The following is a 26,429-nucleotide window of genomic DNA, read 5'->3' on the forward strand; positions in this document are numbered from 1 at the left end:
TTTCTATTTTTTTCTATTCTATTTTACATATTTGCATACTTACATATTTTACATGTTTACATAGCAGAGGCAGCATTGTTTATGTTCTATTTTTTTCTATTCTGTTGTTTGTATTCTATTTTATGTATGTATTGTTCCCTGATCTAGGCGACAATGCCCTCAAGACCAGGGTCTTCCTGGAAGTCTGAGAATTCTGGAATTTCGTACTGAAGCTCGTTTCAATTACTCTTTCTTACGATTTACACTGATCAACACAAGCAAAGAGACATTTAAATCCTTGATCCAAAGTAATGATAATTTTATTGGCTCCAAATTTTATTGGCTCAAAATAGCATGCATTAATTAATTATCTCACATACTTTCTGAGGATCAGGAATTCAGAAGTGGCTTAGCTAGGTGGTTCTAGTTCAGAGTCTCTAATGAGTATGCAATCTTCCCCTGCTCTCTCCTTTAGTCGTTTCTACCTTTTTATCACAGAAATATTCTACTTAACCTTACTTGCTTTATTAAATGTCTGTTAGAATGATAAATAGTCTGTGCCTATCGGTTAAATTCTCAGAAGAATCTATATTAAATATTCTGTCACGTGTTGAATCTTATGACTCAAATAGATTTTACTTTCACTAATTCATTACGGGATCTCTCTTTGGAGGGTGGCAGAGGCATAGATATAAGAAGGTTATTCTCAATAATTTTTATTCAATAGTTCCTACAAAACTTCCCCGAAGTATTGTTGCTTCTGTTTCAGGTTCTCTAGCTGATGATATAAACAGTAACATTATCTCAGATATTTATAGGAAAAATAGGCTATTCGAAGCAATAAAACAGAAGGCTTTTAGGAAACATTAAGGAATTCTTCATATTGATCAAATTTTAGAAATGATTTTATACTAAAGATACAAACTCAGATGAAGAAAACACACATACCAATATTATATTATCTATAAGATGATAAAAATATTTAACATATTTTTAAATATTGTTTAAGAAATCATTCTAACATGCGAGCCAATTTTAATGGCTTATTATCTGAAAGATTCATAACAACTGAATAAATGATTATGAAATTTCTTCCAAATAATCAGTATGGGTTTTGTGGAAAGGCAGTGAAATATATTTTCTTTGCTTCAACACGGAAATTTATAAAAAAATGTTTTATCAATTATTATGCCTCAAGTCAAAAAAATATGTCACAGCAGAATAAACCATAGAACTGAGAAATATTTTAAAGGATTAGCAATATTCCATTTTAATAATATATTTAAATATGGACTACTTAAAAATACAGTCAATTCTTGTCGTTCGCAGTAGTTATGTTCTAACCAGTCACTGTGAGTAATGACTTAGCAAATACTGAGCCATTGTTTCTAGGGGAAATACTGGATTAGGTTCCTGCAAGTATCTGGTCGCATCTCCATTAACTGATCAATAAATAACTTTGTTTTATATCTGTTTCTGTTGAAAGTCACCTTATTTAATATATATTGTTGCTTCATTAATATTGAACTCATGGTCAACAGCACCAAAACTCATGCCTGAATGTCACTTATCTAACACACATATTTTCTCTACAAGGCACATCACAGCTTTCCTGTACTTGAGAATACTGGATAGCACTTCATCACTATACTTGGGGCCATTTTAAACAGTGAAATCACCAACAAAATGCAGAAAAATGGGGAAAACTTGGCACTAAATACCTTACAAGAAGGAGACTGTTCACAGCCTGAGACTGAGACAAGAAGCGAGAGAGTCCCCTTGTTTGACCTCAGCTGGAAACATGAGCTTCAGTGACTCAAATTTTTTGCTTCCTCATGCACATGGGCAACAGTGAAAATGCCGAGTATTGCTTTTGGAGCTACAAATAAATAAATGTTAGTGAGTAGGTAAATTCACAAATACAGAATCTGTGAATAATGAGACCGGAGCTAGAACACTTTTCAAATGATGACTTTTAAATTTAAAGATAGTAATTTTTCTCTGACTCTTACAAACTGGGTTAACTTGATATCTTCCCGACCACGAATGCTCCTTTTTGAGCCTTCCTCCACTTCACTGGTCATTGTCTATCTCTGTCAGCTGCACCCCAGTAAATCCACCTTGGCTTCAGCATTATACAACTGTTCCACCTTCGCAGCTCTCATTTGGTTCTTAAAATTTCCAACTCCAAGCAGCTCTTTCAAATAGAGCTAGCTCTCTACATTCCAAAAGAACATTTTACTAGACCATGCCAGGCTACTTAATTGTTATTTATTTTGTTCTATTTACAAATCTTTGAACAAATCATATATCTTATGATATGACTTCATCTCCCTATTAGCCCTTAATTCTTTAAAAATTTGGCTACTATAGCCAACACCTGATTAAAGTTACAGCCTTTGCTGACACCAAAAATCTCTTTCCTGCCAAGTCGGACGGCTTTGGCTCAGCTCTCATTTAAACGTGAAGCATTTACTTACACTCTTTGATACTTCTGATCACTCCATGAACCATGCCTTTCCTGCTTGTTTGACATCGTTTGAGTTGCTACTGCTGCTCTCTATAACCATCTCTTTTTCTTCTTTCCCACTATTGACAGGTATTCCTGACACCAGCAATATTCTAACATTTTTACTACCTCGAAATAAACTTCTAGGCCCAAGATAAAGCCTCTCCACCCAGCATGCCAGGTCAGCAAACTAAACTTCTTTGAGCCTGTAAATGTTCCACTTGACCAAGAAACACAGTATATCCAGTAAAATAATCCCCAAATGCCAAACCTACTCTGGGCTCCATACTTACTTCCTTGTTCCTTCATCTTTTTAAATAAGCACCAGTATGCAGTCCCCTCCAATCACTCCTTTCTCCATAGTACCTCTTCTAATGCTCTACAAAACTCACTCTTGCCCAAAATCCCTTGGGGAGAATGCTCCATTGCTCCTGAAAGACTGTACTCCCCCAACTCATGAATTGCTTTCTCTTGAATAAAGAACATCAAGCCTGTTACTAAATTGTTTTAGTTTTGTCATTTTGCTACAACCCGCAGTATCATATACATTTTATATCATGACAGTGCATGCACACACACGCAATCATAAAAATATCTGAAATAAGTTTACAAAATAATTCTTCTCTTTAGTAATTGCAAAGCGCTGTGATACTACTTTTCTATTCTATTACATTTGTGAAGATTAATAAACAGAAACCTGGTTTAAATTCAAGTTGGAAGGGCCTGTTGGGGGGGAGATTTCACACCCTAATACTCATTGTCAATTACCCCAAACAAAGATGTACTTTCCATCTCCAACAGGAAGATGTTTTTCTACTCTAATCCCAGCAGGGAGAAGGGGGATCTTTTCCTGGCCCAGAAATCAATGAAAGACCGTTACAACTCAGCCAATGAAAAGCCACTACATTTTGAACTCCCTGTTTTCTCCAGTGGACTCCGTTTACAACAGGCCCCCCTGAACTCTCTCCTTCCCTCTATAAAAGGATGTTCCTCTCTTCTGTTCTCTGGATATGCCAGTTTCCACATTAAACCTTATGTCCTGAATCGCATTTCTCTGTTGTTCCTACATAAATCCGTTTTGCTGGAGAAATATCTGGCTATTTATTTAAGGTCCATGCATTCTTTTTTTCTTTTTAAAAATAATGCTTCTCAGACAGTGCTTCTTTTTCCCCTTAAACCATGCCTTCGAAATGCGGCTCAGTGTTGTGTGCTTGAATTAGAAATAGGCCTAAAAGTTGCCAAACTATAGCACGAAAAAAAAAAAATTAAATTCCAGGCATGGAGTCTTTACTAACATTAAAAAGGACAAATTAATTTCAGAATATGTATTCTTAGAAAGACTAAAATACAAACCTATTGAGACGAGACATCACTTGTAAAATTCTTAATCTTTTAGCAGGAAATGAAATGGGACATCTCTTGCAGAGTTAATCTTTTTAGTAAACCTACTTAAGTTTTCTTCTCTCCTTTCTTTGGAAAAAGGCCCTCTCCCTCAAATCCTAATAATTGCCCTTGCGACTCAGATCTTCTGGCTATTGATAAGGGTATCAGCCCATTGTTAAGCAGAAATGGTGTTAACTCAAGCAGGGCCCTTACAGTCTGAGGGTGACGAGACTTTAAGCCAAAGGTCTTTCTTTTTAATCTGTAAGAAACATATTAACCAAGCCTGTTTCCCTTTACTCACTTAATTGGCAAATCAATATTAGAAATTAATAGATGTATGATTTAAATAACGAGTTCATATCTTCTTTTCTTTGTCTAGGGACTGAGGTAGCACTTGAGCAGGAAACCCAAGACCCCACCCTGACTGAGGCAGAAAGGGAAAGAGCTCCATGAAACCCCTGTAGGCAGGAACTACAACCACGCTCAGCAGGAAGCAGATAGGGAAGAAGAGACCTCCTATCCCTCAACATCCATAACTGATAATAAGGGGGTTGGTTCATGGCTCTCAGGCAAGAGGTAGGCAGGAAAGTTAGAGGGTTTTGCGTCTGCCTGCAAAGACACTGAGGTCATCCTATTTTAGAAGGGGTCTGCCCTAACCTGCCCACAATTAAGTAAAACAGAAGGCATTTTTTTTTACTCACACAAAGAAACCAGTAGGCAGAGATGTAGGTACCAGTTTCAGCCAGTCACTCGCACCTGCGCAATGAAGAGCCCAACAATCTTCAATTCACCTGAGCCTCTTTATACCATCATTATAATATGATGCATGTGCCCAGAAGTTCAGTAATGTCATTATAACAGACTGAATTCTGGGAACAAACATGCGCAGAAAGCAAAATGATGAATCACTGAGTCCTGTCAATCTTAGCTGTCAATCAAGGAAGCCCACTCCTCTAAGAAAAGTAACCACCCACAGCAAATAGGGATAAAAACCCCAAAGGCTTTGTTACCAGGACTTTGAGCCATGCTTCCTTTGCTCAGGCCTCCTTCCACTTCTGGAAGTGTCCTTTCCTTTCTAATGAAACTTTCCTTTTCTACTGTATTTTGGTGTCTTGCTCAATTCTTAGAGACAACAAGAACCTGGACAATGTGCCAGGAGAGGATTTTCACTCTCTGGTGACAGAATGATTCTAGAAAACTATTACAAGTTCTCTATTATAAGCTCTAAGTAAAACTATACATAGAATCAATATATATAAAACCAAGTAAATATTAATAATTTCCCAATTTTTACACTAGAGATTCCATAGTCTTTTCTTGAAAGTAATTTTCACTGAGTGAATAACTGAGTTTAATTCAAAAGCAAATTCAGAAAACCCAGGCACTTGGGAACCATTCCTCTCTACCCCAGAAGTTACTAAGTATTAGAATGGAAAAAGAGCCAACAGAGAAAAAACTTAGTAAATCCATTAGAAAGTTGAATCAACAGTTGGTTAGCTTTATTCATAGTGACATTTTATAGATTATGCATACAAAAAGACTTGTTTCCAAATGAAAAACATACCTAAACCCTACTACTTAAGTGCAATTTGCATTAACTTTACAAGAACTGAGTCCTGCATAAGACATTCCTTAACATTACATTTTGATCACTACTGTAGTAAATTCATATTGATTTATACCTTTAATTCTTCCTCAGAAGGTAGATATGAAGTTAAATACTATCTAAAAAGAGGTTTAAAAAGTTCTCCTTATCCCATTGTATGGTTTTAAGAAAATATGATTAAGAAAGATATTTTTAAAGTTAAAGTCTATGGCCATGCTACCCTGAACAAGCCTGATCCCGTCTGATCTTGGAAGCTAAGCAGGGTCGGGCCTGGTTAGTACTTGGATGGGAGACCACCTAGAAAGACCAGGTGCTGTAGGCATTAAAAATAAAATAAGAAATTGTAAGCTAATAAGATCCTTGCAACCTGTGAGGTCAATCAAGGGTTGCCTCATCGTTAAAAAATAAAATAAAATAAATATTTTAAAAAATTAAGTTCAATATTACAATTGAATATGAAAACAGTGTTACTAAATGAAATGAAAAGAAACCATGTCTTTAAAAAAATAATGTGCATTTATAAACATAAAATAAGAACTTCATTAAGAAAATTCTGGTCAAATTTGCTATTTATATTTCTGGTTAAATTAGGGATTTGCTATTAGTGTCAAACCTTTTATTTCTTAAAGCTTTCCTGTCATCCTCCCTACTTTGCAGCCTGAGAGTCTATTTAAATTGCATGTCAATAAAAGTGAATGAGTTCTGAATGAGGAGAAACTGCAAAGTGGCCATATCACGATCTAAGTATGTTAGTTAGCTTTACTGCAAGAACTTTGGAATATCCATTTCATTTGGATAAAGACATAATTTTACTTATTTATCAATGCCTGCCCATATGACAGATACTTAAGGCCTTATTGTAGTTTTAAAAAAACATTATTTCCAAATTTACTAATCATCCAATTTTTTTTTGAGACTTCAGTATCTGAGAACTTTTTTTAAAACTTCAGTAGTATGTCAAAAAAGATGCATGCTTAGAGATCTTTATCACGTGGTTTAACATGACTACCCTTAGGCAGTCTTGACATCTTTGATTTTCCTGCTGGATTATAGTAGTGTTCAGATCGCTTTGTCAGGGAGCAGTACACTACCAGTGATTCAAACATGCTTTGAGCACAAGAAAGTGTTTTGACAAAATTTGAAAATGCCTTGCACTTAGAGACTTCGGTAATCCATCTAAATCATGAGCCCATCAACGTTACCAGTAATAAAACTATGACATCTTTAGTAAGCCCTGATGCTAAAAAAGACCATTCTTGAAAACCTGAAACCTCACAGATTTTTCTTAACAAAGTATGTGTATGTCATGTTCTTTTTCTCCATTTCTTTGACCTCCCTAGCAATTTTACATAACAATATTGATGTCATATTGATGAAAATCTTTCTGACAGCAAGAGAACATTCTTAATTGAACAGTATTACTATCTTAACAGAAAGCATTTCTTTCCTCCATATTTTGCATTGATAAGTACATGTTTAAATATAGTAAGAAAGCATATTTGCTTTAAATATTTATGATGTGGTCACAGCTTTTCATTAATTCAATAAAGACTCTTTGAGTACTTTTTAGGTGCTAAGCCTAGAGGTAGTCACCGGACTTACAGGACAAGTAACACAGATGTGGTCATTTCAAGGACTGTACGATCTCAAGGAACGTATGCAATAACCAAGAGACTGTGTTAAGGGTGGAAAATTTTCCAGTGAGCCAACCAGCTAAGTCAGCTACAGGGAAGAAATATCTTTAGATACCAGAAGTTGTCCTACTTGCTTGAGTGTGGTTTAGGAAGTGTATTGTATTAGATATGTAGATGGACAATGTCTGCTTCTGTAATCCATTTACTTGTCAATTAAGGGTGTTGTTCCGAGCAAAGATATGCTAAAAGCCAACTTCCACTTCTGTAATCTGCTCGCTTGTTCAGGAGACCACCAGGATGTGGTCTTGAGCTTTATCAGCTGCCACCTCTGAAAGCTCGGGGCTGATCTCCTCTAGCCCTGCGTGGTAGAGAGTCAGTCGCCGGCCAACTAATAAAGGCTTATAATTAATCTAAATTGGCTCCGTGGGTCTCAGAAACGTTCGCGCCATAACAACTGGATTCCTGCCCCAGCTCTGCTACCAATCAGCCATGTCGCTTTATCCTTGTTTTTTCAATGATGTTTTTCAAGCTCATTTTTCGTTCACAAATTCCCAAATTTTTCTATTAGAAGATCAGTAAACAATTCATTAGATATGACTACTAAGTACCAGCATGAGGGGTAACTTGAACATGTTTTAGTATTATATTGGGTTTTACTTTGAAAGAACTTAAGCCATTTTTAGAGGCAGTTTTCTCACAATGAATACTGGTATCTGAACAAGTTTCCAGGACCAGTTCCAATGGAGACTTTTCATTCATCTTGTTTTAAATGTCTGCATTGCTTGAACTCTGCTTCCAGATTACTGAAGCCTCCTGGGTTTCTCTCATCACTCTTACTGCTCATTTTTTTTTTCCCCCAAAAGGTCCGAAGTTATAATGTCTTTAGTTATAACTGTCTAATACAATTATACCATTTTCTCTTCTAAGAATTAATGTAGAGAGAAGACGAGATAATTAAAAATGTTAATCATGCCACAATCAGAGACTGTAATGTGCTGATCAGCCCTGCAGCCAGGCCTGGAGGACACCTGTAGAACAAAGGAAGATTTCTGCTGGATTTTTAACAACCCATTCCCCACACCTGTGAAGGGGAAACAGGAACCAAGAGTCATTCTCTATGGCTAAAACCATGGGGAACCCTTGGATTAAAGGCTGGGAACCGCCAGCAGGCCTTTCACTCTATATATTACCTTTTCATGCTACATATTCTTCCCCTTCTTCACTGTAAGTCCATATCAAAGGAAATGGGAATGACATATAAACTGAACACTCAGGGTCCCTTCTCAGTGCCTTTTTCTCTGTCCCTCTCTCTGCCTCTGAGATGAGACCACACTCTGTGGAGTGTTAGTCCCATTTCTAATAAACTTTCCTTTTGACTAACTTTGGCGCGTGTGTTGAATTCTTTCCACACTCTCTACCAAAAGATCCTCTTCTTCTCTCAGTGCAGGGCTTGGTCTCCCCTTCACTTGGGGAAATTTGCCCTTTCCTGCATCAAAGTTATCTCATAATTTAAAGGATGACATGGCTAAAGAGAGATACTTAGGAAGATATTTCTAAGCAGAATTGAATTTAAGTCACTTCCAAAAACTACATTCTATCCTTTTTTTAAAAAAATTGTAATATCGTATCTAAAGGTACACAAAAATTAATCAATTGTCTTTATTACGTGACTGTAAAATATCAACTCTACTGCCTCCAATAAAGAACCAGTAATTATTTTTTATAACATTAAGATAAAGTCATCTGTAAAGACAACTTCAATTGAGATTTTCAAGTACCTACGACTAAACCATTATAAACAAGTGCCAATCTTAAAAACACAATTCCAGAGTAAGTGCAGTTAGAGTGAGTACAGATACGAAAGTACAATTAGCTCATTGGTTATGCTATGCCAAATTGATGAAGAGTAAAATTGATTTTATACTGTGGGTCTATATAAATAAAGAAAATCCTATCTTCTTTCCCCCATATGTGTACTTAAATTTCTTGTACAAATAACAGAATACTCAATTCCATTCACTTCAACAAGACAAACTCTAGAAAGATTGGAAAGAGCTGATAATCAACTTGCAAATTTATGCTTCTTTTTTCTACTTCTATTAATTTCTTGAGTTGTTTAACATAACCAGGAAAATAGTTTCAGTAAATTGAGCAGTTGAAGACTCAAGTAAAGACTCAATTATCTTTAAGAACTCTGAAAAGTTACATATATCCCACACTGCTTTTGGTTTCTCATTTCATCTTTGCTTCAAACCCCTATGCAAGTGTCTTCTATTTTTGAGCATCCTGTGAATTTTCAGCATCCTTTCTGGCTTTTACAAAGTTGTGGAAGGCATCTGCTTTGGCAGTGTTTATACCAAGCTCTCAAACAGCTAGCCGGTTGCTGAGTTCCTCAGCCTTTGCAATATTCCACTCTTCCACAGCCCAGTCCATGCTCATTTCAAGGCCCAAATTGTCCTTTTTTTCCTTTTAACAGTGGATTCGAACCTATCATTCACTCCAAAATACTGAGGAAGCTCCTTACTCTGGATTTCACTTGAGGACTGTTCACTGTGAGATTCTTCTTCAGTCTTTAATTTACCTATTCTGGGGCATTTTCTTTTTTTCCTTCTGACTCTTGAAGGTGAGATTTTCTGTTTGAAAATTTTCTTATGGAATTCTTGAAATTTATTCCATATATTTAAGGGAATTCCAGAAGGACATTCTTCATGTGCATTTACATTTGCTTCTGCTTCAGTTTTTGATCCATGTGTAGGACAACTTAAAATCTGTTTTTGACATGTTCCGTCTTCTTTATCTTCCTGTAAGTTAAGTCCAGAGTTCTGTAATGTGGCTTCATCTTCAGAATTCAACTCAACATCACTTTCACTTAGGCCAGGAGATAGCAGCTCACTCCAGATATTCCAGCCAAGAGCTGGCTGCCCAACAGCCATCTTAGGATGTATACCCCACCCCACCCCACCTCCTCCCCCTCACAACTCCCCCTGCTCATTGTTAATTGGATCTATCTCTTCTTCCTCTGCCTGACCCTTAATTCCTTAGAAAAGAAGTGCTCCTTAGCCATTAGTATCTTAGGTTCCACCAATCACTCTATCAAAAAATGTCTGTCGCTATAATAGAAATTTTTACTTTTTATATTTTTCAGTATTTGTACAAAAATTTTCATTTGATATTTTGGCCCAGTAGTCATTAAGCACACATTGATGCTCTGAGTTCAAGCCTCAGATTAATGATTATTTGGCCACAACCATTTGTTAAGGTGATACATGACAATCGTTTGTTAAGGTGATACATGTTTGAGGTTTGGACAAGAAACCTCAAATTGAGAAATTCCTCTTTTTTATATTGGGTTCAGCAGAAAGCAGAGCTTGAAGTATAGACTCTCATACACTACTATTGATAAGAAATGAAGTCCAGGGCAACACGAATGCCAGACAAAAGGAGCAAAAGAGGGCACAAGAAAGCAATAATATGAAGATGTTTTATCAAATTGGCCACAGCTAAACGTGACTACAATCTCATAGGATTGTCTTCTGAGTAGCCACATGAACTTCACTGTAGGACATTCCACCTAGAGGGGAAAACGGAGAAATTTTGACCTACGTCTCCCTTTTCCAACTGCTCAAAGGCTTCTGTAGGTCAGGAATTTAGACGGTGTGCAGTATGGCTTACAACTAGTCTGATGTGTCTGGGGCCACAGCAGGTAAAACTTGAAGGAATGAAGGCAACTCAAAAAACTAGGTCTAAAATTATTTGAAGGCTTCTTCTCTCATAAAGTCTGGCATTGGAATTGGGATGATATAAAGGCAGAGCTGAGCCAGGACTGTCAATGCTACATGTGGCCTCTCGGGGTGACTTGGGACTCTCCGGATGAGCAGAGATTCCCAGAGGGAGAATTCTAGAGGAAGAAGAGTAAGTGCTCCAAGAGACCCAGGCAAAAGTTGCGGGACTTCTTCTGACGCATCCTGGGAATTCATGCCGTTGCTTTGGGCACGTTCTGTTGTTTACAAATGAGCCACTAAGACCAGTCCAGATTTTAGGGGAGCAGAATTAGACCTTCACCCCTTGATAAGGGAATGGCAAAGTCGTATTGCTCAAGAATATATGCGATGTGAGATGTTGTTGAGGCCATAATGAGAAACACAATCCAGCCATATCATCCAATGATATGCCACATTTAGTAAACATAAGAAGTCACTGGTAAATAATATCATATTCTTAAAGATCAAGAAATTAAAGTGATTTGCTTATAGCTACACTAAGACCAGGACCTAGAGAAAATTAACAATTGACCTATATTATGGCTGCAATATTACCCCATGTATCAAATTGAGGCATACAATTTTGCCATTAAACACTGGTGGAAGAGTATGGTTATTTAGTGACCAATATACTTAACCTAGTAATGTAATTCCATGAGCTCTTTCTCTAACTCTGTTATTAATTTTTCTTTGTGACCTTGAGCAAGTCTCTTACCATCTTGGAGTTTCAGCAGCCACGTTTAATAAAAGAATCAAAATATACACATCAATTCCACAGGGTACTGTGAGAGCAAATGTTCCATCATTAAAGCTTTTTATGTGTCTGCATAGTAATGGCTGCATGATTACAATACTGTTGGTGACAGTGATTCTTGGTATAAAATGCTTATAATGCTTCCCTTAGAAGATAATTTTTGTGCCCCTCAGCTTTTGCACCATGTTATCAAAGGTTCAAGTGAATTATCAAGCAGCTTCTGAAACTCAATCTAAATTTCCATATGCAAAATAATTATTTTATATGTCAAAAGGAAAATAAACAGAACAAGATTTAATGAATAATGATTTTAAAGAAATTCAGTGGTATACTCTGCATTGTGTCCTAGAGATGATAAATTGTACAATATTTACCACTAGCCATGTAAGTTCAGAAAAATATTAGTCAAAAAAGTAAAAATATATTAGTGGGAAGGTCTGATTTTAAAAGTAATTATTACTTGTTTCTTTATATGTATTTCTTCCTGCCACCAGGAGGACTAAAAACAGTAAAGATCACAATATACTATACTGTTTTGTATACAAGGACATAAGGAAGCAAAATCTGCCATACCAAAATGTGTCCCTCTGGCATGAGAAACATTTTATTTTTAAGAAACAAAAGATGCAGAAAGAACCTTTGACCTTCCCCCAAACTGCCTAAAAGAATTTAAGATATAAGGCCTGTTCTGAGAAGAACTAACACTGTAGATAACCACAGTATTAACATAAACTAGATATGGCAGATGGGGAGGAAACTCAGAAAGCCTTTTTGATCAAAGTCCTCTCTGTGATCCACTGTCTCTAGGTGGTCCAGCAAACTTTTGTTTGCTAAACATAAACTCTTTTCATCTCCCTGTGAATTGCCTTACTTCCTTTTGAAGTCCCAGACCCCAAAATGGCATGTATACTTCATTTTGCCTTATTGTCTTTGGAGTTGTCATGCTTATTTGAGTTCTCCATGGGTAGGTATTAAAATTTGATTTTTTTGCTGTCAATCTGAATTATGTCATTTTAATTGTTTGGCCATAAGAACCAAGAGGGAAAGTAGAGGAATATTCCTTTCCCTCAGAAGAATGAGGAAATTTTATATTTCATAATAAATTCACTGGGATATATAAGTAAGCCAAACCTGAGCCCTTAAGAGATTCTTCCTATTTTTCAAAGGCAAGAGTACGTACCAAGTGTTGCTGGCATTTTGTTCAGGAATGGGTGCAAGAATAAATGGATCGACCTTAATAGTTCCAAGTACAGAATTTATCTTTTCAATTAAAGGTAAATACTTTCTCCTCCCTCATTATTCTCAACTTGCTAATAACAATATTAACAACAACAAAGCCACAAACTATAATCACAGCACATTTATTTCAAGTACATGTATGTTACATGTCAGTAATCATCATCTGTATTCCATTTCTATGATGTTATTCTTTCAGGTTTTATATAAGACTCTGGGACGATTTATAAACAAAGTGTGGGAGGAGCACAGGCTAATACTATCAGAATTTTAAGTGTCTTTCTTAGTGGGAAAGATCATGGATTCATAAATTTCATCACTATTCCATGATGATATCTGAGAATTGTGTGGCATCACTCATCACAGAACCTTAAAAAGCTTTCAATTACATGATCTTCTTTTATCCCACCATATTTCTTGGGTTGGGAAGATCTAGAATATCTCTTCCATTTAACAGAGGAGAGGTACGAGGCACACAGAGAATGAATGACCTCATAGAAATGGATCGTGCATGTCATAATGAAAAGGCTGGATCTGGGCTTCAGTGTGGATTCCGCTGCTTCTTTTTTGGACAACTAATCTAAGCTCTGGTAGCCTTCTGCCCTTCTTCCTCTTAAGTCTAACCTGGGGGTGAGATACAGCTCTAGTATCTGAAGTATCTCTGCCTACTCTACTCCCTCTTGAGAGCATAAAATGACACTCAGTAAATATTTGTTGAATACATAAATGTGTGAATTAACAAATGAATGAGTACATGAAAACACTGAGACTAAAATTCCGTGTGATTTGCTTTCAGGCTTTTCCTCTGTCCTCTGCCTTTATAAATATAAAAAGTTTACTATGTAAACTTTCATGACAGAAAAAGCTATAAATTGTCCCTCAGTATCCACAAGGGGATTGGTTCTAGCACCCTCTGAGGATACCAAAAATCCAGGGATACTCGAGTTCCTTATATAAAATGTCACAGTATTTGCATATAACCTATGCACATCCTCCCATATATTTTAAATCGTCTCTAGATACTTATAATAACTAAAACAATATGATGCTATGTAAATAGCTGCTATACTATTTGTTTAGGGAATAATGATAAGAAAAAATGTCTGTACGTGTTCAGTACAAATGCAAGCTTAACCTCATAGTACACATCAGCAACAATTTAACTTTTTAAAAAATATTTTCAATCCACAGTTGATTGAATACGCAGCTGCAAAACCTGCAAATACAGAAGGCCCACTGTACTGTTATTAATAACAATTCCAAATAGTAATTAAAATTAGGACATTCAATCATTATTTCAAAGTAAATTAAAGAAAAACTATTCAGTTACTTTTAAGAATTCCACACATCGAAAAATGACTAACTGTATATCTTGGGAACTGGAAAATGAGGAATGTGCAATATTTATGTTGTGCCAAAATTCTAATGCAAAGTTTGTAATGTAAAGATCCTAATTAGAAGCATAAATTATAGATTATATTTGGAGGATTGACAGAAATGTTCCTTTTAAAGGGCAAAATATGTTTTGACTAAATGAATCACTGAAAAGCCTGTTTTAAAAAACATTCTCAAAAATTCATAAGTTCATCTGTTAGACAACAAATGCTAAGTATATTGACTATTATAACCTTTCTGTATCTCATTAAGGCATCTTGAGACAGTTGATTCTGAACAGTTTTTGTCTCTTTAAAAAAAATCACATAACTTAGTTTAAAATGTAAAGAATCTTTCAGTAAAATTGTTAAGAATTTAAACCACTGTTAAAATATCATTGAATATACATAGCAATAAAATTGAGAAAACTCCAGTTCCACAAGACATTTATTCAGAAATAAATATTGTCTATGAATTAAAAATTATCATCAGTTAAAATATTTCTTCTCCTATCATGTATTTTACAGAATGAAAAACACCATTATACTTAAGTTGCTTAATAAATACCTCATTTAAAAATTTATTTTGTCTATGGCCATGCCACCATGAATGTTCCTGATCTTGTCTGATCTCGGAAGCTAAGCAGGGTTGGGCCTGGTTAGTACTTGGATGGGAGACCACCTTGGAATAACAGGTGCTGTAACCATTTAAAAATATATAAATTTCACACACACACACACACACACACACACACACACACACACACACACACAAAGAATGCTTCTAACATCTCTGATTTGAATCTAAAGTTTTTAAGATACAACTGGCTCAGTACTTTTCAATGTAAATTCAAAACAACAGTAAAAATGAATTCATTCAGTCTTAAAGTATTTTATAAATAATAAGTAACAAATGTCAACTATTCTCACAATACAGAAAATATACTATAGCAAGGACTGAACATATTTTTATAGCTATATTCATTAATTTCGTCTTCATAAATTTTCTTAAATCCTTTTGAAAATCACATGAGCAAGAACTAAATCGATACCTATCTATGCATTTATTCAACAAATAATTATGAAGTACTATATAAAGTTTTATGTACAACTCTTGAGTGGTTACCAAGATGTAGAAGATATGTATTCTGCCATCAAGAAACTTAAAGACAAATGGGCAAAGAGGACATGTAACTAATATAAGTTAGAAAGCAGGAAAACAAACAGATGAAGTAGGAATTTGGATTAAGACATGACGATTACTTGAAATCGCTGGGAACAGGGAAAGCTTTGAGCTGTATCTTCGAAATATGGGTTTTATTTTTGGCGTACAGGCATAAGGAGAAAAACATTCTGAGGCAGGAAAGAGCATAAACAAAGACTCAGAAAGAAAAACATGTGGTGTATGTGTAATCGAAGCAGCTAAGTGCGAAGGAGGAAAGGTTTGCAAAGAGAATAGAAAAGATAGAAGATAATGACTGGACATTATAAAGGGTCCTGAATCTAAAACGAAGTAAGTTGGACTTTATTTTATAGTATTGGGGATCTCTTATTAATAGATTAAAGACTAACAAAACTATTACAGGAAGTTTTTCTTAACAATGCATAAGAACAAAATAAGGAAATGTTGGAGGGACTTCTTTAAGAAGAAAAAATATGTACCAAAAACAGAAATAAAGAATGGTAAAAACTACATTCTTACCTATAAGTAACTCAAATGGAAAAGAATTAAGTGCTCCAACTAAAAGATAGAGTGGATGAAGGGAAAGGAAAACAAAACTCTTACATGTTGTCTATAAGAGACTCACTACAGATTAAAAAACACACACACACAAAAGGAAGGGATGGAAAAAGATATTGCTTTGATGGCCTAGAAGGTATTTAAGTCAGACAGAGAAAGGTAAACACCATATGATTTCACTTATATGCAGAATCTAGGGAATAAAAAGAACGAACTAATCAAGAACAGACACAAATATGGTGGACAATTTGGTGTCAGACAGAGGGGAAGGGGGTTGGGAGAATGGGGTAAAGGGTTAAAGAAATACAAATTAGTAGCTGATAGATGGTCATGGGGATGGAAAACATGGCATAAGGAATGCAGTTAGCATTAATACGTTAGCTACGTGGAGGGTCGGGGAGGGAGGATGCAATTGAGGGGATTGTTTTATGAACTGTATAGATGTCTAATCAATGTACTGTATACTTGAAACTAAATTTAAAAAATAATTTAAAAAGAAAAAAAGCACAAAATAAGGATGAGCCAGGTGTCAGGAAGAACAGTAAAAGCCACCTATAAGTAAAACGACCCAGGCAATTAGATCCTGACCTAGAGTATAGTCTCTTGGGATAAAAAACAAAACAAAACAAAACAAAAACAATTGATGGGAGTTTACCGATTTGATGTAGGAGGCAGTAAAAGAGCAAACTCAAGATGATGATTAGGGGACTAGATGGAGATACTACTGACAGAAATGGAAAAATGGGAGAGAGAAGGTCAAGAAGTGAAAAGCTGGCCAAAAGACCAATTACCGAGCACCTCCAGACCCAATTCTAAGCATATTACTTAGGTTATCTCATTTAACCTCATCATAGTTAGTGAGACAGAGGCCATTAAAATGATGCGCCCAAGATCACACAATTAGTGAGTGACAGATCAAGGAAAGACAAACAGTTCAGTTTGTGTCATGCTGAGTTACAGGAAGAGGTGTAAAATGCAGATGATAGTACTGAGTAATGAGTCTGAAGCTCCAAAGAAAGAGCAGTAAATCCAAGACAAATTTTGGGTGAGTTATATGCATAGTAAAAGCTAAATTAAGTTACAGAACCTTAATGGAGAGAATAGAGCATTAAAAAAATAAAGGGAGATAGTCAAAGAAAATAGAAGGTAAATATTTTAAGAGTAGATATTCAATTTATCCCTAGGTGGGGGAGACCACTTTGTGAATTATATAAATGTCTAACTACTATGCCATATACCCGAAATGAAAATTTTTAAAAAGGATAGTAAAGAAAAGTAGAAATTCAAATGACATCTTACAGATCTTTATTATATTTTAGAGTTTTCCCTCCACAAAACCAAGATAGAAGATGTACTAAGTGTGGAAAATATGAAAGCTAAATGCTGAAATTGCATAGGCCAAATAGTTTCAGTATTATTTTGATCTCATTGTGTCAGCTGGGAAATTAATCAAGAGGAAAAATGGTAACTCAATTTTCCACTTCAAGATTTCTTAATTAATAAAACTAACATCACATACATTATACTAATAAATGATATCTATTTTAATTATATTTTGAGAACTTATTTCTCATGCCAGGTCATCCCAGGTTGATAAATAAATAATTCAATAATTAATCATAAATCTTTTAAAACATGATAAATTGGAGTTTGTGTTTTTTTTAATTAATAACCAATAGCACCATCTGTTACAACTAGAGCAATTTAAAATTTTTAAAAATTACTAGAATCAAGAGAAATAAGATGATAAAGTATTTTAACAACATTGACTAGAACAAGGAGAAGGAGGAAATGAACAAGAGGAAGAATCAATAAAGGCCTTCAAATCCATCAACCAGTGGTATCTGAATGTGTGCTAATTGAGTAGTTCATTATTTCCTGCCTGTTTGTTTGTTTTTTAATTTTGGAAGAGAGCATTAAAAAGACTTGAATGATTTCATTTCTTACTAACATTTAATAGACCCACAACAAAGATCAAGAAATATATTACTTTGAACAATTATTACTACTAGCATAATGATTTCATATAATTAAATGGCCAACAATATGCTGGTCACTATGTAAAATTAAATATTTAATATAAGACTTATGTTCTTCTTTTCTCTGAGTTATTGATTAGTAAAATGTAGCTCCCTAGCAAAATCTATTTGAATTTGCTCTTTGCTTAACATTTCATGAAGTGCCATTCTTTCCACAGTTTGAAGTTATGATATCATTTCAAACATAGAACATAACATTTACCCAATTTAAACTCACAATGTTTTGTTTCCATTTTATGTAATCATTAATAGAGAAGAGACAGAATGTAAGCCATGAGACTGAGAACACTTGAGGATGCTTAAAGGTAATGAAATATAATGTTTGCCCTGGCAGCTCTTCTTACTTGGCCCTTCTCCTAGTCCAATCCTGTACAACTCCAAAGATGCCCAACGTTAGCCCCATGCCAAAGGGAAATTCACAAGGAAACAGTGATCTCTTCTGACTTTTAAACTGTTGGTTTACAGAGTGTGTAAATGGATGTGGTTTTTCACTCTATGTATCAGGACGATGGTAAAGGCAAATTACTTCGTGTAGTATTGACAGAACAAAACTTTTATTGCTGCCCTCTTTATAATTCAGTGATTTTGAAAATTTCAGAAGCTATCTTAAATGAAGACACTTCTTTATTGCCTTACTAACTCTTCCAGCAGAATTCTCCACACAGACAACAACATAACGTAGCAAAGCTGCATGCTAATAAAGAAAATCTTAATGAGATGGAAATCAATCTAAAAATATAAAGGATACATTTCAAAACTGATAAAATAAATTGGTAACTCAATTTCAAGAAGGCTAAGGAAGAAATGTAAAAAATAAATAATTTTATCCAAAAAAAGAAAAAAGAAAACAAGCACAAAGCAGCAGAGGATTTTTTTAATGATTTTGATTGTTTAAAAAAAATCAATAATCTTCATTTTGGTTAAATCATCACCAAAAAAAATGGGTGAGGAGAGAAACACTCATATTATTCTAGAGATAATATGATTATCAAACTTCAAATGAATTTGAACTTTTTAAAACTTGCATATATATGGATGCAAAAAAGATTTTAAAAATCCTAAAAGAGATGATTAGCTTCTATAGCTTAAGCAATACAATAAAAGAGAGTTTACTACATAACTATGTATGATTTAGGCCAGTGCTACTATGAATACATATAAATCTTCTGTTTACAAGAATACTGACTAAGCACATCCCGGATTCTCCCCCTCCTGCATCAAACTTTTAGAAAAGAGAATAGATTTTTTCAAATTAGTTACTGTACATATTCTCCACAAAAAAAAAAGGAGGGGGGGAGAAAAAATCACTAGAAGTAATCACAGGGAAAGGGATGAGACAAGGCATCCGCAATAGTCTTTGATATTTGTTACAGCAGCAATAGAACAAGTTATTATCTACATGGGGAACAATTAGATTGGGATACCTATATCATACCGAAAATAGAATGTATTCTGGAAAAATATTCGAAACATTAACACGAAAAGAAATGACAATTTTTGTGACATTCGGTAGGTCACAATATCAAGAACAACAAACATTAAAGTAGAAAAATGCATACATGACTACATGAAATATAAAGTTTCTATATTTTGAAGATATCACAAAGTGGCAAGACAAATTGTAAACTTTAAATAGCTGCAACATATATAATGAATGAATATACATTCAGAATATATAATATAATGAATTCTCAAAAATCAACAGGAAAAAAATATTCTTTAAGCAAAATTCACGAGCAAAAAAGGATAAAAGAATGGCTAGTAAACATATGAAAAGAAGCTTATTCTCATGATTTTTTTTTAATCCACTGGCCTGGTAAAAATTAAAGAGTCTAAAAATAATTATTAGCAAAGATGTAAGGTAACACAAACTCTTATCTTTTGCTGGTAAAAGTGTAAATTGATACTGCCATTTTATGAAACATCGTGTTATAAAGTTGTAAATACGTATATGTGATGACCCAGAAGTTTGCTGCTACTATTTACCCAAGAGGTAAACCCAAGAGATAACTTGCACATCTGTACCAGGAGACATATACAAAATGCTTATAACGTTGTGAAAGCAAAAAAGTAAAATCGCCTAATTTTCCAGCAGAGGAGTGAAACTAAATATAAATCTCATCAAATAATGAAATAATATGTAGCTATTAAAGTAAACTATAACTACATACGTGAAAATGGTGCATCTCCCAAACATATCGTTTAATGGAAAAAACAAGCAGCAGAAGAATATAAAAATATGATCATAGTCATATAAATTTCAAAAATATGCACAGTAGAGAAATGTATTTTTTAGGAATAGATTCATGCGTGATAAAACTATAAAAACAAATCAAAAGAAAAAAAGGAGAAAGGGTAGCAATAATTCCAAGTGGCTGAGGGGATTTCAGCTGAAAAGAAATTAGTATTGTTCTATTTTTAACTAAGGTGGTGGATACACTAGTATCTGGTTTAGCATAATTCTTTACACTTATATGTATATTATGTATTTTGTATGTATTAAATATCACGATAAGACAATAAAAACTGAGAAAATAAAAATGGTGGAAATCCTGAGTAGCCAATAATAAAGAAATGAAGAAATAAGTAATAGTCCAGTTGAATAATGGTATATCACAAAGCTGTGTTCTTAAGTGTGTTATGTTCTTAATTACATATAAATGGACATGTACAAATATTTTTCATGTCAAAAACTAAAAAAAACAGTAGCTCCTCTATTAGTGGGATAATGTGTTTTGATTATTTATACAGCTGCTCCTCTAGTTACAATGTAACATCCGGATAAATCCTTCGTAAATTGAAAATATTATGTCGAAAATGCGTTTAATACACCTAACCTACCAAACATCATAGCTTGTGTATGTACCTTAAACATGCTCAGAACACTTACATTAGCCTACAGCTGAGCAAAATCATCTAACACAAAGCCTATTTTACATTGAAGTGTTAAATAGCTCACATAATGTATACACTTAGGGCTTGCCACCTTCATGCTGGGCAATTATTTCGAGTTTCATCTCAAGAGTCATTGCTTCCTCTTCTCACCAGAAGCAGGAGACAACTAGGTGTTTTTGCATATGATAAGATGTGAAAACACAAAACACAATGTCCAAAATCTCCGGTAACACAGTACACGGTAGAGTATCGGTTGTTTACCCTCAATCGCGTGGTGACTGGGAGCTGCAACTCGCTGCCGCTGCCCAGCAGCATGAGAGGGTATCTAACTACATACATAGTGCTAGCCCAGGAATAATAAAAATTCAAAGTATGGAATTTGTATTGCTTTTGCAACATCATAAAGTCAAAAAAATCATAAGTCGAACCATCGTAAATCAGGGAAGATCTGTATTTCAAGTTTTATATAGTAGGTACGTAAGGAATTTTAAACTCAGAAAAAAATATAAGTTAATATTTTATAAGATTCTTACTAAAGAACAACCAGAAAGTGGTAAACCATCTATGCTAAGACGTAAAACTCATTCGTTTAGCTACAAGAGAGACTATTGCCTCCTAAGAAAAAAAATTAACTTCCACATGTATAAAGCCTTCGAAAAGATTCCATTTTGCGTTAATTTTTGTGTTAAGGTGTAAAGCAGTGGTCTGGTTTCATTTTTCTGCACGAGGCTGTCCAGTTTTCCTAACACCTACTGAAGAGATTGTCCTTTCTCTTTTGTATGTTCTTGGCTCCTCTGTCATAAATCAATTGTCCATATATGTGTAGATTTATTTATGGGCTCTCAATTTTGTTCCATTTGTCTGTGTGTCTGTTCCCCTGCCATAATATCCTGCTGTTTTGATTACTATAGCTTTGTAGTATAGTTTGCATAAGGGAGTGTGACACCTCCAGCTTTGTTCTTCCTCTAATACTGTTGGTGGGATTGTAAATTGGTGCAGCTACTATAGAAAACATATGGAGGTTCTTCAAAAAAATTAATGGATAAAGAAAATGTGGTACACACACACAAAGTAGAATACTACTTAGCCATAAAAAAGAATGCGATCTTGCCATTTGAGACAACATGGATAGAACTTGAGTGTATAATGAAGACAGAAGGAGAAAAGACAAATACCACATGATTTCACTCATTTGTGGAATCTAAAAAACAAAAGCAAACAAACAAAATAAAACGAAAACAAACTCATAGATACAGAGAACAGATCGGTGGTTACCAGAGAAGAAAGAGGTTGAAAGTGGGAAAAGGGGTGAATGGAGTCAATTGTGTGGTGATAGATAGTAGCTGGACTTTTGGGGGTGATCACTTTGTAGTACATGCAAATGTCAAATTATAATGCTATACACCTTACACATATATAACAACAAAAATTTAATGAAAATCCATTGGTGTTGTTTTTAGTAAGACAATTTCTGAAGATGTGCCAGCTTATTCATGGAAGCAACCCCAAACCCTAAAACCATAAGAAAGAAAACAAGCAAATGAAAGCTATTCCAAAGGTTTCTTTTTTGAAAAAGGAATAAACACATAAAAATGTTCTTAAAAGAGGAATAGAAAAATCAATATTCAGCTCAAACTCCAGATTTGCAGATAATTTATCAAAGTTTTCCAAACCTTCATAATCACTCGTTTTGACATGAGGGTTTATGGTAGGGAAAAAATGTCTTAAGCAATCAATCATAAAGCTAACTTTACCTAGTCTAAAGCTAACTAGACAATGATGGCAAATTATTTCCTACCGAAACAAGTGTCTTGCTCACTCGAGTTCTACTCTATCTGGAGCTTTTCTTTGCTAGTGTGCAAGTGGGTAGAAAATCATTCTTTTTTTGTGCCCATGCAGCTAAACCATCCTTTCATCTCATGAAGATGACTCATGAGGACTTATCTGTACTTTAAAGTTTGCTTAGAGTAAGAAGTAGGTTCAATATCTACATCTAAATTTGCTTAAGCCTGCACCATTTCCCTAAATGACTAACAAGGTTTTATTTGATTCTTTAGTAAATTCTGGGTAGTTTATTTTTCTCAATAAGAGGGATTCATATCGATCACCCAGGAGAAAAATTATTAAAAGAAAATTGATTTGAAAGTTATATTAGATATGAGAAAACTATTTTCAAACCCCCTGCCATTTATGGTTATTTGTGCAAGTAAAGAACACAAGGGTTGATTAGTTTTGAAATATCGCCCGTTTGGCCAGGATTTACTAACTCTCTACTTCACACACAGCATGCGTCCTGGAGTCTACTTTTAAGAGTAGACATCATTCTGAAAAGTTGTAAAACTCTGATAAGGATATAGCTAATCTGCCCTTAATTTAAATATAGTAACTGCATATGACAAGGAGTTCGAAGAAAAGAAATGGAGAGAAAAGAAGGATGGATCATTAAACATGTTGAAAATTAAAAACTATAAAAGAGGCATTAGGAAGGATTTTCCTGGAAGCTGTGTTCCTTTTCTGTTGCCATTCTGCTGCTGCTATGCAGACTCCCACAACCAGTCCTTCACCCCCTTGTTTCTAAAAGAGAGCTAATTGACTTATGATAAATGTTAAGCCTGGAAGAGTTAAGGGTTGCTACAGATATTTTTTATTATACTCTGACATTAGAACAATCCTTGGGGGAGCAAAAGGTTAAAAACTCCTTTGGTTAAGTCTTAACTAATTCATTATGATTGTACTAAACAATGTTTGGATAATTTTTCCTAGTCCCTTGACATAATGTTGATAAATAACCCAGAAATAAGAAAGAGATTAATGGTTGATTAAATTCCAATCAGGTGCTGAATATTAGCTCCTAAAATTTAGCTATTTATAAACTGTCATGCATTGCAAAAGTAGGTAATACATAAATTTCATTTATCTTTAGTGATGTAAGATTGAGGCAGTGAATCACTGAAGTCAAATACTGAACTAAGAGAAAGATAAAGGAATGTTCTCTTTTACTTAAAAAGCAACATCATTAGTTAAATAGAGATTAGTGGATCCTGGAAAAATATTTTTAAAGTGATAACAATAAACAAATTGATTACTCTGATGATTTGAAGAGACATTGTTTCTATAATTGTACCTCTACAAAAATTTGTCATGTTCCAGTTACCCATTAAACTGTTATTAATATTTTCTTCTTTCATTTCTGTATTCAACATTCCATCTCAGTTAGATCTCATCTACACGCCACAGTCTCTCTCATAAAAAAAAATAAACCTCCCCCAATTCAACAATCTCTTTCAATCATTATTTTATCTTCTTTTCAGATTTTTGAAAAGTTTGCAAAAATTTACCTATCCTCACTCTCTCTCTTTTTTATTCCATTCCAATGGACTTGGCTTCTGTTACTCCATCAAAACAAGATTTAGTAACTAGAGCATTAAAAGCAAAATATGTTATAGTTCTTATCCTTACACTCAACACACTTGTGGGTTTTTTCTCCCATCTTCAGATCCACTTCATCTTTCTCCATCCAGACATAAAATATTGCTTTACTGTTTCTCTTCTCACTCTAACATTATCGCTGTAGACAATTTTAATCGTGCTCACTGCTTAAATTACTGTACATTATACACACACACACACACAGACGTGCATGTTTGCATGTGCAGATGCATGTGTGCGCATATATAGAGTGTGAGCACACTTGAATAGGGGAGAGGAGAGAACTCGTCAATCTCCTGATGGCAGAACAGCCAGAGTCAGAGTCAGGACAACTACAATCATTTTATCTGGCGGGCTTGCATTCGGGAGGCTTCCTGCATCATTCTTTTCCTCCTAGATCTCCTCACTTTCCTCAGATTGTTGCTAACATGTCACTTCCTCTGTGAGGACCTCTCTGACTTATTAAAAATATTGCATTGCATCACAGGCTGCACAAGGACAGTTTTTTTTTTTTTTGTCTGTTTTAGTCCCTGCTGTATCTACAGTATCTAGAGCAATGTCTGACCGATAGTAGACACTCGGTGACTATTTGGTAAATGAAGTAATAAGTTTAAATTAGATCACACCACCTATTGAAAGCACTTCTTTTGGCATCACATTGCACTTTTAAATAACAAGTCTTCTCATATAATGTAAGAGCCTGCAGAATACAAACACCTTCTTCTCCCTCTCCAGTCTCTTTTCAACTCCTCTCTTACTGGCCTTCAGTAACCAAGCCACGTTAGAATTTTCCTCATTTCTTTATGTATACCTGTTTGGCCCCATCTCAGGGCACACGCATGTCCCCTCTCCCTGCCTAGAAGGGTCTTCTGTCAACGTTTCCTAGTGAATCCCTGCTCAACTTTCAATCTAAGCAGAAGATGCATTCCCTCTAGCAATCTTTACCTGGCCTTTCAGCCCATTTATTGTACGCTCACATATCAACAGGCGTTTCATATCATGTGTATCAAACTACACTTTTACATTTTAACAATTTCTAGTTCCCTTAATTAGACTGTAAGTCTCCTGAAGGCAGGGACTTTGTTTTTTCTCGCCATTGATTTGTCCAGTGTTTAATGCGGTATCTAGTACTTAGGTGCGATCAATAGACATTCGTGGAATCGATGAGTAAAAGAAGTAATTGATGTGCCTTTAAATCAGGATAGCAGGGATCGGATACAGAAAACTGGCCAAATTGTTGTAGTCCATTCACATTAGTTCCCAGTGAAGGGGAATCATCATCAAAAAAAAAGGCTCTAAATTAGTAAGTAAAAGAATTTTTAAAAAGAAAAAAAAAGAAAATGAAATAACAAATTAGAAGAAAAATTTATTATAGCTTTTTTTCCAGGCCACTAAATCAACCTAATTAAGTTATGATTTGTTTTAGCATTCACAAAATTATATTACATACCAAACATATGCCCATTAATCAAAGATTTAAAAATTCCTGAATTAAATAGTATAACGTCAGCTTATGCCAGAGTTGACCTTGAAAAATCTTTCGAATATGGCTCACTGTGATTGGAAGTTACGCATGAGTATGTTTTCCTAAGGATTTATCAGCAATGCCTCAGTGTATGTTTTTGAAATAAAATGTATCTGAGTAACAGCAGATAAAATTACTCTTAGATCCCTCTTTTGTTAGCAAGAGATTCTGAAACCCAAACATATATGATAAAACCCAATACAGATTAATTCCTTTTGAGAGTCAATCTGTTATACAAAAGAAATGTGGAGGCGGGGCCGTTAAAACCAAGTTGCTTGGCTCCACTCACTTGGAACAACTTCTTCCTCACACTGTCTGATTTCTGTCTCTTCCTTCCCCCCAGGATTTAGAGTAAGCAATCAGTTAGAAAGAGTAAAAATAAACCCACACACACAAAAAAAATATATGTGCACAGATTTAGCAAAATCTGCATGTACATATGCATATATACACTGCCAGTAGTATATTAGTAAAGGCCTATTTATAGTTTTTGTCATTATAGATCAGTTTTCTACTGTCCTTGCAGATTAACATAATTTTTAAATGGTGAACCAAAATCTGCATA

General features: G+C 34.8%; 1 protein-coding gene and 3 pseudogenes across 7 annotated transcripts in view; 2 read left to right on the forward strand and 2 right to left on the reverse strand.

Annotated features, from left to right (window-relative positions):
• The window catches only part of MARCHF1 (membrane associated ring-CH-type finger 1), a 576,629-nt gene that overhangs the window by 489,480 nt on the left and 60,720 nt on the right, over window positions 1–26,429 (reverse strand). The gene's annotated exons all lie outside the window — the stretch shown is intronic.
• Window positions 5,681–5,799, forward strand: LOC120613698 (uncharacterized; annotated as a pseudogene).
• LOC120613467 (protein FAM204A-like) lies at window positions 9,314–10,063 on the reverse strand (annotated as a pseudogene).
• LOC120613519 (uncharacterized) lies at window positions 14,824–14,942 on the forward strand (annotated as a pseudogene).

Source organism: Pteropus medius, unplaced genomic scaffold (genome assembly GCF_902729225.1).
Source record: "Pteropus medius unplaced genomic scaffold, Ma_sr-lr_union100, whole genome shotgun sequence".
NCBI lineage: Eukaryota > Metazoa > Chordata > Mammalia > Chiroptera > Pteropodidae > Pteropus > Pteropus medius.